The 12,505-nt window shown below is 36.1% G+C and overlaps 1 protein-coding gene across 2 annotated transcripts in view; it reads right to left on the reverse strand.

Moving 5' to 3' along the window:
- The window catches only part of LOC110032775 (F-box protein At4g35930-like), an 8,287-nt gene extending 5,668 nt beyond the window's left edge, over positions 1-2,619 (reverse strand). Inside the window, exons 1-2 of one of the 2 annotated variants that reach the window (XM_020736538.1) lie at positions 2,512-2,619; positions 2,346-2,385 (exon numbers count right to left, since the gene is read on the reverse strand). The gene's annotated coding sequence lies outside the window, so the exon portion shown is untranslated. Of the gene's footprint in view, positions 1-2,345; positions 2,386-2,501 lie in introns of both variants that reach the window. The other variant, XM_020736530.1, reaches the window with a different exon arrangement.
- Between the last annotated feature and the right edge of the window lie 9,886 nt (positions 2,620-12,505).

Genomic DNA, 12,505 nt, shown 5'->3' on the forward strand with positions numbered 1-12,505 from the left:
TATATAATTAATTAAACAAAAACACACGTATGTCTTCAAAAAAGTTATCCAATCAAGTATGAATCTTGATACACTATCTAGACTAAGATTTCTAAAATTAAATTAAGGAATATGTGAACATCAATTTCAATAAACATGTACTTGAAATAAATATCTCAATGTAGTGAACTCAACAAGACACAAAGTTATTGGAATCGATAATAAAAGGGCACAAATCAAGCACTTAAATTTTTTGCTAAAATTTTGCTAAAAAATTATGACGTCAATTGAAGGACAAACGATCTCTAGTTTTTGTACGATTATTACTATCAAAACAAATATCTCGAAAAGAGAAATTCAACAAGCCTAAAATCTCTCAAATTTAATTTAATTAAACCACTTAAATGCTATAATGCTATAAAATCCTCTATAATCTAAGAATTAGCGTGTCATCTGATAAACTGTTGTAAGATTTAAGATAAAAATATCAAAATATCTCTCAAAAAATTATGAATAACCCTCACTCTCCATATTAATCAAACTTTGATATGAATTTAGAGATATTTAGAGATCTATGATCTGTATAATGTGGTTGAAACTTTTTATAAAAGTGATTGAAACATTTGAAAAAATTTAACATTTTTTTAAATTATAGTGAGTATTACAGATATTTTCTTTTTTTAAAAGTTGGATGACAATATTTTACAGCTATCACACTTTAATAAATTTGGTTCTCAAGAGTAGCTTCCCAACAAAAAAAAATTCAAAAAACCAACAAGCGAGCAATTGCCAAATGATTAAGCGACGGTAGTTTGGAAAACAAAAAAGGGAAAACCTATCTCAAACAAACTCTTAAAGAATTCTTGAGCTCAATCTAACACTCAACACCAGCAATCACAACTAGCAACTAATATTGTCTAACCATTGTTGCTTAACAGTCATATCCATACCACCATTGCCCAATCACTAAAAGTTATCCTCCCTCATTTAACAGCTAACTTATTTGTTCTAGTCAAAAGGCTATCAAATTTTTTCCCAACTACTCACCAAACCATCATCACTTGATCAATATCACCATTATCTGCCCATTGTCTCCATCTTCGCTACATATCATTTTGCACTACACATAAAAAGTCATGTTTGTGATGCATACTTTATAGTCCAATCTTCAATTTAAAAGTAGAGAAAATCTATATAATAGTATATTATTTTATCTAAGATAGGCCAAATGAATTTTGCTTTTTTCACATAAAAAATTATAATGACTCCTATATTTTTTTTTTCCTTCTTTTTTTTGTTCATGTGAGATCTTTGTGCAAAACTAAAACATAAAGTTATCTATTTATCATCACAAGTTTTCTAGTAACACAAATCAATTGTTTTAGGTTAGCTTTCCTACAATTGTTTCACTTTATAATTTTTTTTGCAACAATAAATCACTACAAAGATGAGAAAATGACTCATGTTCGGATTTAGAAAGTATAATTCAGAAGCAAATTTTAAAGTAATTTGTTGGCAGTTATTTCCTAAAAGAAAACGGAAAACTTTATGGTCAAAAGGCCACTAATTTTAAAGCACATGAAACGATGACAGTAAATATCCAACCTTCCTTCCTTCACCATCTTCTAAAACTTTTATAGAATAATTAATTCATAACACATGGAACCAGAGTCTAAAATCTTGAATTGAAACATTTATAAGTTCCAAAAACGACCTTAATCAGTAAAGCAGTAAATTATGTGATGTGCTACCATTAAACAACCACGCACTGATCAGAGGATAACCAACTTATAACGTTTATATGACAAGTTAGTGTTTTATTCTTCTTTTTCAATACAATAATAGTGGTGAAGACACATCTACTAAACCCTAAAGAACAGGTCCAATTGGTTAACCATTTGAACAACATAAAAATTTCAGCACATCAAGGATAAACTACAACTGATGCCATGTTTAATTTAAAACTAATACCATCAGAAGCTATTAAATTGATGAAGGCAACTAGGAAATGCCCGCAATAAGTTGATGTATTAAGTATAAAAAGTACAGCGAAAATGCTCACATCTATCATAAATCTATAACCAAAGTCCTAATCTAAGTTAAAAAACTACTAACACCTAGGTAACCGAGCAGTTCTGTATCCAAACCCTAGAGAAGCAATTTTCCCAGAATTACCCGTCCTTTCAAAATTCCTTCCACTACATCTTCATTAACACAAAAGAGAGCAACATATCACCACAATCAAAACAAAACCCAAACAAACAACATCAAAGAAAGAAAATACCAACTTTCATCGTTCTATGCTCATCGTTCGCATGAAGAATTAAGAAAACCATACGAAGCCAAAAATCGTAGATTGAACTCACATGATAATCGCTTTCCATCCACGCCTTGCACAAGCACACCCTGCAATCGAAAAATATATAAAATCGTAGAACAACAACAAACAACTAAAAACCTGGTTTAATGAAGAAGAAAAGGAACAGCAGGAAGTAAACAATCCTAGTTTTTGCAAAGCGTACCCCGACCGACCTTCACGGAGGAATGAGCGAGTGATGATAACCCTCAGCCCAAACCCTAGCCGAGAAAACGCCCGCTGAGTGCTGGTCAGTGGAATCGGCGGGCAAATGGAGAATCCCTTCTTTTAAAATTTCTCACAGTAGTCCGCCAAAAACTTTCGCATCCAGTACTCGCTTACAAAAAAAAATACAATCCACCCAGAATGGCACCCACTTTCCTGTGAGCAGAAATAAGCGGTACTTTCAAAAGTCCAATGAACAGGTCTTTTGAAAGTATGAGTGTGAATACGTGGTAGAATATGATAGGCCAGTTCTCTACTAGCAGTTCGAACTTGCGGGCCTCTAATCGGACGGCGGGGAGCGCGCCGGCGGGTAGATTGAGGGCCCGCGTGGTCGGCATTTAAATATGATTTTAAGCCCGCTGAATCCACCTCTAAGACAAACATTAATTATTACAATTTTCTAATAGGGAAAAATATACAAAATTAAATGGGGCTTAAGTTATTAAATAAGCTCATTAAAAATAATATGTTGATAAGTTACGTGCGATGATGATTAGTAATTTTTATTTTTTTGAAAAAATCATATCGCTGCCAGAAAGTTACCGCCGCATCTAGATAAGTGCGGTGTGAAAATGTTGTTTTCAGCATTTTCAAAACGCATACAAAACGCATAAGCTGTCTAAGCTGTCAAAATACAGTTTACCCAAACAGTTCAGGTGTATTTTCAAAATACCATCGCAACAAACAAGCTGCCCCAAACGGAAATAATTTTAATCAACTTCATATTTTTGTATGATTTTTATGATCATGATCATACATTCTTATCGTGAATCTGTAGAAGGTCTGATTCCAGTTGGTCTAAAAGACCTTTCTCACATTGAACCGCCCTAAACTGCATCGATCCGACAATCCAACCCTTCAACCATCCGCTTTTATAATGTGCAAATCGAACGGTGAATACTTATCATAAGATTTCAATTGTTTGTATTTAATTATTATGTTTATACAACAATCTTGCACATTAAAATATGGATTGACAATTAATTTTTAGTTAGAAGAGGATCGACTTTTAGCTTCTGTTAAAAATTAAATTTGAAAATAAGAAGGTTTGATGATCGAATGTAAATTGCTATTGACTAACTATAGATTAAATAAATGATTGCAGAGATGTTTAATTACATATATTCAATCTTTTCTATTAATTGAATTAATACTTAATTTAAAATAACAATTAAATGAAAAACAGCAATTTTCAGGGCAATATGAGCTTTTCTAATTAACTGTCTTAAAATTTTGTAATTTATTTTTATTTAATATGCACCACATTTGGACATAATTATTATTTTATTTTAATTTTGAAAATATAATGAATTATTTTATTTTATTTTTTTCAGGCCAATGAGCTTCAATCATGAGACTCAAATTAGAATAAAATATGACTATCATCTCTTCCATCGTTATTTTGCAGGGGCTTTTACATATCAATTCCTCAAAATTTTAAATATAATATTTTTACCGCTTAAATTCAAAATTTATATTTTAAACACCCAAAAATTTTAATTTATATTGAAACAGAAGTGATAAATTTATTATATTTAAGGTTTTTAAATTATTAAAATGTAAAAAATTTAAATTTGTGTCACCGCTCCATCATATTTAAAATTTTGATCCCTGCCGTGTAATATTTATTAAACGAACAGGGGCATTGATGTAAAAACCTGGAATTCACCTGCCATGCCCGCTAGAAGGCGGACAGGGGAGCGTGAGATCTGCACTCGGGAAATGTGCCACTTTAGTTAATGAGCTCATATTTGATTCCCCTTACATCTGGTCTGATGAACGATTGTCTTATTTTATCAAGCCACGTGGAACTGATCTAAGGGCTCGTTTGGATACTTTATTTTATTCTATTTTTATGTATATTTTAGTTTTAAATTAGATGCATTTAATATGTTGAAAATATAAATTTAGTTAAAAATATTTTTAAATAATTTAAATGTGTAAAAATACAGTAAATAACCGTGTATAGTTTTTTTTTTTTTTTTTTGTTGCTTAAGTTTTTTTTTTGATGATTGAAGATGTATATATATGGGAAATTTTTTAAGTAATTTATGGAATTTTGTTTGTTAATAATTAGAAGTTATTTTCTAGATCTTACGCTCAATTATTTTTTTTATAAATAATATATTTTCAAAATATATTTGTTGAGTAATTAGGGCGATGAAAAATAATAATCGACACAAATCCAGAAGAACGCAAAGAAATTTAATGAGGTTCGACAAAGATGCCTACGTCCTCGGGAGCAGAGCGGCGATTCCTTTCAATATTCAGAAAAGGGTTATAGAATTCAAGGATTCAGTTCTCGGAGTCTCAGAGAGTCAGCGACTCACCTAAGGTTACAAACATGATATATATATATAAAACCCTATAGTACACTATGTAATTACTTAAATTACCCCTGTACTAGGGTGCTCCCCCGGCACCCCCAACCCACATAATTAAACTCCCCCGATTGGACAAATCCTTCCGCTCCAGCATCTGTCTCATTTATGGTATATGAGTCATACCTAACAAACCTCCACCTTCATGAATATCCAGCTCCTTAGGAGAAATATATATGTCTGACAAATATTCACCTTGTCGAATATTCATCCCTTTAGGAGAAAATATGTCATGGAGTTTCTTATGCATCAATGTGAGTTGGGTCACCACGCTTCCGCTGCGCTCTCGCTGATCCCCCAAACCCACTAAATTCCAAGAGACACGACTCTTTAATTCCAAGAGACATCTCATTATTCCAAGAGACTCTAAATTCTGGTAATATGAGTCATACCTAACAAATCTCCATCTTTGTGAATATACAACCCCTTAGGAGAAATACATATGCATAACAAATCTCCACCTTGGTAAATATCCAGCCCCTTAAGAGAAATACATATGTCTAACAAATCTCCAATTTGACGAATATCCAGCTCTTTAGAAGAAAGACATATGCCTGATAAATCTCCGTCATGGCGAATATTTAACCTCTTAAGAAAAAATACATCATGGAGTTTCTTATGTATCAATGTGGGTTGGACAACCATTTTAAATAATCTCTTAATTAAAATTCCTTAATTAAGTTCCTCTTAATTAAGTTTCCAAGAAAAAAGACTTTCCCTTAATTAAGTTTCTAAGAAAGAGAACTTTGCCTTAATTAATTTTTTCTTAATTAAACATTCTAGAAATCCTTTTCTCTTAAGATGGCGAAAAGCTGGGGCCGCGGGATGGATATCGCGGCCCGCTTTTCTTCTGCTTCAGCTTCGTTCTATCGCGACGCTGCGAGCCAAACGATCGAATTTCGCGATTCTCTGCTGCGAAGTCATAAAAAAGTGGCCCCAAACGTCTCATTTTTCTTAAAAAAAAAAAAACTCTGTTTTTCTTCTTAGAAAAGCTCCATTTTCGCTAACCTTCCAGAAAGATTTCGCCTCTGCTTTCCTTCCACAAAGAAATCTTTCATTTCCCTAGTGCAGCAGCAGGTTCCCTTTTCTTGTCTTTCCTGTGTCCTGAAAAATTTTCGCATGCAGCAAGATTTTCCTGGTTAATATGAGGAATTTTTTTTTATTTATTACCTCTAAAGAAATATGAAAAATATCTCTTCCAAATTTTTTCTCTGCAGCAAAGGAATAAAATCGAAACTTCCTTCCAATTTTCGTCTACACTTCCCGTAAAGGAATAAAATCAGAACTTGATTTCCTTCTATTTTTCTTCTGCTTTCAACAAAGGAATAAAATCAGAGCTTCCAATTTTCGCCTCCGCTCCAGGCTAACGTCGAACCTTCCTTTTCTGCCTGTAGCGACTTTGTCTGGTGTTGTTGCGAGATTTAGATATACACCAATTTGTATATATATAAATCAAACAGGAGAACGATCGACGAAGCGAAAAATAGAACGAGAAAAATTTACACCATAAAAGAATAACACTACATCAGAATACACAGATTTACGTGGTTCGGCAAATGCCTACGTCCCCGGAGTTGCCCGGAGTTGCAGAGGATTTTACTAGATTTTACTACTTGAGGAATTTACACCAATCGATCACCTCGACTTATAAGAATAATCTCTCACACTTCGTTGCTCTCTCATTTCTTCTCTCTGTTCTTCTCTCTCTGTACCGAGATACACCGAAGAAAACCGAAGAAAACTCTACACCGAGAAAGACAAACTTACAAGAGAAATAAACTAAATTTCTCTTCTGCCACAAGCCACCAAGAAAAAGCCTAGGGAGAACAATCTTCTTTTTCTTCCTTCTGCCGTAAGGAACTGCTCCTCCTTGCACTTCTCTTCCTTTGCCCGAAGGAAACCTTCCTCTATCCCGAGGAAACCGAAGAAGAACTCAAAGCGTGACTACAAAACCCAATGAAAGTCATCTGAAGCTTTTATCACGAACATGAGTGAGCGAAGAAATGTTTCACTTCACAAAAGAGGAATACGAGTAGTTATTTGTGAAGAGGTGTGTCTCTCCAAAATAAAGTAACCACCCAAGCATAGTGGACCGGGCTCCACCGGTTCTCACAATTTCTCCCACTTGGAGACCGATACACAAGCTGCAACATGTCCTTCCTCAAACTGATATCCTCCACTGCGCGGTGTCGCCTTTTTTTTTCAACATATATCCTCCACCTTGAATCCTCCACTTCTACAACTCAAAGTCTCTGTCTTCACTCCAGAAGACCAACTGAAGTTGTGCACAACTTCAGTTTCTCAAGAGTAACACCTTCAATTAACATATTAGCAGACTCCACAGAGCTTTGCACTTCCAAGCTATTTCCTAGGTCACTCTTGTCTCTTCTTACAACTCCCACTACATGGGCAACATCATGTCTCTGCTGAAAGTCTTTTTCAACAAGTCTAGCCTTGTACCTCTTACTGACATCACGCTCAGCCTTCACCTGGTACACTCACTTGTTGTGCAATATCTTCTTCCCTAGTGGAAGTTTTGTCATCTCTCACTTGCTCGAACTTTCATCTTGCAAGATTTTTTCATAGCTCTGTCGTTCTTCAATATCTGTCTGTGGAACAATAGAAATGGGTGCCCCATACTCACTTTCCTCTTCACTTCCCCTTCACCTGGTACACTCACTTGTTGTGCAATATCTTCTTCCCTAGTGGAAGTTTTGTCATCTCTCACTTGCTCGAACTTTCATCTTGCAAGATTTTTTCATAGCTCTGTCGTTCTTCAATATCTGTCTGTGGAACAATAGAAATGGGTGCCCCATACTCACTTTCCTCTTCACTTCCATTATTGTCCTGCACTGTGACCTTTGGTAGATTTCCTACCACATTCAAAGCCCCTGAATCCAACATTAAGTGTTCAACAGAACTATGAACTGCCAACAATAGTGCATCATGTGATTCTTCGTATACCACATTTACGCTATCATTCTCCATCTTCTTAGGATTCATACAGTTCTTCTTTATGTAGCCAGCCTTGCCACAATTCCAACAGGTTGTCTGCTTACTAAACTTTGATTTTGATCTCCCTATACTTGAGTTATTGTCATGTCATCTCCCTCTGAAATCGACATTCAGTGCCGAACTCAAACCTGAGATCTTGCCAGAATTTTTCATGCGAAATTCCTCAGCCAAAATCAAATCACAAATATCATCGTATTTCAGTTTAGATTTACCAGTAGAACTGCTAAATACTATCCTCATGGCTTCCCAACTATCTGGTAATGAAAATAATAAGATCAGTGCACATATCTCATCATCAAAATCAATTTCCACATAAGTCAATTGATTTGTGATAGTATTGAAAACATTCAGGTGTTGAGCAAAAGAAACAGCTTCTGCCATCTTCAAATTGAATAACTTTTTCATCAAGTGCACATTGTTATTCGTCGATAGCTTTTCATACATACCTGATAAGGCTGTCATGCGATCTGAAATCGTCTTTTTCTTGACGACGATGTATGCAACAGACATCGATAGGGTCAATCGAATAACTCCCAGAACTTGTCGATCCAACAAATTCCATTCAGCCTCATCCATCATTTCAGGTCTTATTCCTAATAACGAAAGATGAAGTTTCTTCCCATAAAGATAATCCTCTATCTGCATTCTCCAATAACCAAAATTTGTGTCATCAAACTTTTTGATCACTGAAACCTTCAGTTCATCTGCAACCATCATTCTTCCTCGGATCCAAAACCACGCTCTGATACCAGTTGTTGTTGCGAGATCTAAATATACACAAATTGGTATATACATAAATCAAACAGGAGAACGGTCGATGAAGCAAAAAATAGAATGAGAAAAACTCACATCAGAAAAGAACAACACCACATCGGAACATGCATATTTACGTGATTCAACAAATTTCCTACGCCCACAGAGTTGCAGAGGATTTTACTACTTGAGGAATTTACATCAGTCAATCACCTCGACTTACAAGAGTAATCTCTCACACTCCGTTGCTCTCTCTTTTCTTCTCTTTTTGTTCTTCTCTCTCTATACCGAGATAAACCGAAGAAAACTCTACACTGAGATACACCGAAGAATACAAACTTACAAGAAAAATAAACATAATTTCTCTTCTGCCACAAGCCACCAAGAAGAAGCTCAGAGAGAACGATCTTCTTCTTCTTCCTTCTGCCTCAAGGAACAACTCCTCCTTGCATTTCTCTTCCTCTGCCCCGAAAAAATCTTCCTTTATCCCGAGAAAACCGAAGAAGAACTCAAAGCGTGACTACAAAACCCAAGGAGAGTCATCCGAAGCGTTTATTACGAACAGGAGGGAGCGAATAGAAGTTTCACTTCACAAAAGAGGAAGGCAAAAGCGTTTATTTGTGAAGAATTGTGACTCTCTAAAGCAAAGTAATCGCCCAAGCATAGTGGACCGGACTCCACTGTTTCTAACACCTGACGTCGAAACCTCTCGTCGAACCGAAACCCATCTGAACCGCCAAAGCTTAAGCCGCGATTCCTCTATTGTGATTAGCAACATCACGATTTTTTGTCGTGATTCCTCTGTCGATCTCGTCGACGCCTTCTTGCGCCTCTGTCGATCTCGCCAACGCCTTCCTACGCCGACTCCTCCAAAGCTTCGCCGGACTCCTACTATCCGCGCGCTCCTGGTGACACACTTGAAGCCTTCGCAAAAAAAGCCCTCGTCTTCCTGCCAAACCGTCCAAAGCCCTTTTCATTTTCAAACTTCCTCTGCGCTGAAATTTGAATTGTCACGAATCTCTAGCTGTCAATCTCCTCTGCCAAAAACTTCTCTATTCTTGTGCCGCCCAATTTTTTCTTCCCTACCCTCGAACCAGGCTCTGATACCACTTGTTGAGTAATTAGGGTGATGAAAAACAGTAATCGACACAAATTTAGATGAACACAAAGAGATTTAACGCGGTTCAACAAAGATATCTACGTTCTAGGGAGCAGAGCTGCAATTCCTTTTTAAATTCAGAAAAGGGCTACATAATTCAAGGTTTCAGCTCTCGGTGTCTCAGAGAGCCAGAGACTCACCTAAGATTACAAACATGACATATATATAACCCTATAGTACGATATGTAATTACTTAAATTACCCCTGCCCTGTATCAAACCACCGCGAGTGTTGCCCCGACACTCTCAACCCACATAATTAAACTCTCCCGATTGGATAGATCATTCCGCTCCACTTCGCTCATGGGCTCTGCTCCTCTTCAACATCTGTCCATTTATGGCATATGAGGCATACCTAATAATATTTATATGAAAAACAATCATTAATTCGATAATATTTTATTTTTTGTTTTTTTTTTTTACCATCAAATTTATCTAAAAATGTATGTGCAAAATTTTCATAAATTTTCATAACATTTATAAAAATCTCTGCCAACAAAACTAATATGTGATAACTTATATTGAAATTTTTAATTGCAGGAGTCCCCCCTCCTGTGAAGGTTCAATTATTATTATCTTTTTATTTACAAACAAAAGTACTTAAGGTTGGTTAATAATAACTAGCTTTTTAGTTATTCATTTTAAACGCCTTCTAAGTGAGTCGAGTGTCAAGAGAGGGTCTGTTTGGGGCAGTTGCAGCTTATTAAAAAGTAGTTGTGAATTTGCTAAAAAATAATCTAATATTCAAAAAACTGCGGTGTCAATTACATTTTTTTCTTAAGTCTACTCATAACTAGAAAACTGCCACCACATATAGTCATGAACAGTAGGAAAACATAGATTTCAGCAGTAACTTTTTGAACAAACTGTCAAAATGAAGTTTAACCAAACAAACAAAACTATAGTGCGGTGTCGCACCGTCGCCCCAAACCCACTCAACGACTTTTTATATTATCTCATTTAAGTCCCGTGCATATAAAAGTGTCTAGATTCCATAAATTGTGATTGAAATTATTCTTTGTACAGACTTCTCAAGAAAAAAAGAATATAGTAGAAAGCATAAATCATAACACAAAATGACACAAATAAAATACTAATGTACTAACAATGGAGTTCATCATACGATATAAGGTATCATCTTTCATTCTACAACTTATACAAGTTCTCCATACACGAAAGGCTCCTGTAACACCACTTAAAACAATTGAAATGGATAAAAACAATTGCCAACATACTAAAGGCAAAAGGGAAAATTCCTTACAGCTCCAAGAGCATTCAAATTGGGTTCAAATACGATGATTCCAGACATAAGCAACAAAGTCGCGCCTATAGATTATTATGGTAAGAGTGGGTTGGCTTGATGGAGAATAAATGTGTTGGTAATATTGATGCTAGTTTGACAACCTCTTATCGAACAAATTGATGCTTCCATGAGGCTAGATAATTCAGAGAGTCGTGTTGGTTTTTGTTAAAGATGGTGGTGGCGAGATAAAGATGGTTTGGTGGTGGCACCAACACTTTGGTGGTTTTCCAATGACAATGATGGTCATGGTCGAGCAATGATGGTCCATCAACGGTGAAAGTGGTTTCCAGATAATGGTGGTCCAATAGTCCGATGGCGACACCGATAACAATCGTGGTGGTTAGACCATGACCGGACCGACGACGATGGTCTAGTGGCGAGGACATTGGAGGTAAGGAAATGGTTGTCCAATGATGATGACTGTCCGATGATGGTGGTCCGACGCCGACAATGATGGTGGTGGTCAAATGACATTTCGATGTCGATGGTCCAATGGCGATGATGTTGGTGGTCGGGCAACACTAGCCTAATGACGACAATGGCTAAAGGATGATGGACAACTTGACAGTTGTGGTTCAACAACAATAATGATGGTAGCCAGATGGTGACCCTCGGGTGGTGGTTTGATGGGGATGATGGTGTTGATCAAGCAACGCTGTTCTGGTGGAGGTGACAACTAGACAACGGTAGTCCAATGATAGCTACATCGGTGGTCTATGGTGATGGAACACGAAAACCCTCAAGCTTGGAGCTAGTACAACCTTCTTCGCTAGGTCCAACCCACCCCCTTCATGAAGAGGGTGTGGTCTCTTTATAGATTTGTGAGTGCTATCCTTCATGCATATTGCATGAATGTGGACCGTTCATCACTCAACACAAAGTAATCCATTTGATTGTATGATATTTTTTATGTATTTAGATGTCTTAATATGTTATAACTAAGTGATATTGAGCTTGTTGAATTTTTCTTATTGAGATGCTCAACTTGGCTTGAAACTTATTCGATTAAATTTCATTTGACCCCTCAAAAGGTACTTAAAAACCTCTTACTATGCTTTAAATATTTGATTTGGACTTACTTGCACTTGTCTTATCACAACACTTCATTTGAATGAAACTATAGACAATTAAAAATTTGAAGCACTCAGTCTCAATAGCATCGAGATTTGTGCATGATTAAGCTCTTTTTTTTTTATATGCGCCGCGTGCTCGGATCAGTTGATCGGGTATCTGCTTATTAGTTATAAGTCCCCTTTGGTCTGGGGTTTGATTCCCCCTGCGTAGGGTGTGGTCCTCGAATTATAAGCGTATGAATATATATATATATATATATAT

Source organism: Phalaenopsis equestris, unplaced genomic scaffold, assembly GCF_001263595.1.
Source record: "Phalaenopsis equestris unplaced genomic scaffold, ASM126359v1 Scaffold000002, whole genome shotgun sequence".
In the NCBI taxonomy this organism is placed as follows: Eukaryota; Viridiplantae; Streptophyta; class Magnoliopsida; order Asparagales; family Orchidaceae; genus Phalaenopsis; species Phalaenopsis equestris.